This window comes from Psammomys obesus, unplaced genomic scaffold (assembly GCF_907164565.1).
Source record: "Psammomys obesus unplaced genomic scaffold, mPsaObe1.curated_primary_1811, whole genome shotgun sequence".
Classification (NCBI taxonomy): Eukaryota; Metazoa; Chordata; class Mammalia; order Rodentia; family Muridae; genus Psammomys; species Psammomys obesus.
In genome coordinates this window covers 43,805,740-43,807,034 of record NW_026591086.1, presented here as the reverse complement: position 1 = coordinate 43,807,034, position 1,295 = coordinate 43,805,740, and the positions used below count along the sequence as shown (strand labels likewise).

Genomic DNA, 1,295 nt, shown 5'->3' with positions numbered 1-1,295 from the left:
ACCTCATATCAACCCTCCCCAGCACATCAAGTCACATCAGAACTAAGTATATCCTCATCCCATGAGGCCAGGCAAGGCAGCCCTGCCAGGGGGAAGTGACCCAAAAGCAGGCAATAGAGTCCATGTTAGGAACAGCCTCCTCCATGCCACCCCTGCCTCTGCCATTCCACTCACCAGTCAACCCATTTGAAGACCAAACCACCCAGCAGCCACATGTGAGCAAGGAGCCTAGGTCCAGACCATGCATGCTTGTAAGTTGACGTCTCAGTCTCTGTAAGCCCCCGTGAGTCTGGGTTGGTTGGTTCTGTTGGTCTTCTTGTGAGGTTCGTCTCCCCCCGAGGTTCTTCCATCATCTTTCCCCCAACACTTTCACAGGATCCTGGATCTCTGCCCTATACTTGGCTGCAAGTCCCAACACCTGTCTCAATCTAGTGCCCGCTAGAGCCTCCCAGAGGACAGTCAAGTTAGGCTCCTGTCTGCAAGCCTAGCAGAGGATTGTTAATACTGTCAGTGGCTAGCTCTCTACCATGAGGTGGGTCTCAGGTTGGGCCAATTATTGGTTGGACATTCCCTCAATCTTTGTTCACTCTTTATTCACGTACCTCTTTTAGGCAAGGTAATTGTTGAATCAAAGGTTTTGTGGGTGAGTTGTTGCTCCTCTCCTTCAACTAGTCCTGCCTGTCTAAGAGGTGGTCATTTCTTGATAACCCACCACCTACCTCTTTAGGAGTCTCAGCTAGGGTCACACACATATCTTCCCAAGAGCCTACCCTGTAGCATCCTCCTTCTTGACAAAGAAATTCCCCTCTAAGTTTCCCTTCTTGTTCCCAGCCCTCTCACCTCCCACCCCTGTTCTCCCATATCCTATCACCCTTCTTTCCCTGCCCATTCCATCTCCTGTCCAGTTCCCTAAAAAATAAGTAATGCTTCAAAAATTTTCATGTCATCCATGCACAGGGACCATGCTAATCTTCTCTGTATAGTTCCAATTTTAGTGTATGTGATGCTGAAATGAGCACTCAGGTATTTAATTTATTTATTAATAATGATATAGTAATTATAATTATGTCCTTTCACCCTTATCTCTCCATATCTCCCCTTGGTATTATGCACTTTTGCTCTTTGCTTCTATGAGTCCTTTTAGATTCCATTAGAGGTTGCATCATACAATAATTTTCCTTTGGTTGTTAGTCTTATTTAATGGAATGCAGTATCTCCTGGATAATTATATGTGTATATATATATATATACATAATTATATGTGTATATATACATATGTATGTATGTATATACAT

The 1,295-nt window shown here is 44.3% G+C and overlaps 1 non-coding gene across 1 annotated transcript; it reads right to left on the bottom strand.

Moving 5' to 3' along the window:
- Positions 1 to 912: 912 nt before the first annotated feature.
- LOC129679045 (U6 spliceosomal RNA) lies at positions 913 to 1,019 on the bottom strand. Its single transcript, XR_008720477.1, has one exon. It is a non-coding gene; the product is annotated as a U6 spliceosomal RNA (small nuclear RNA).
- Between the last annotated feature and the right edge of the window lie 276 nt (positions 1,020 to 1,295).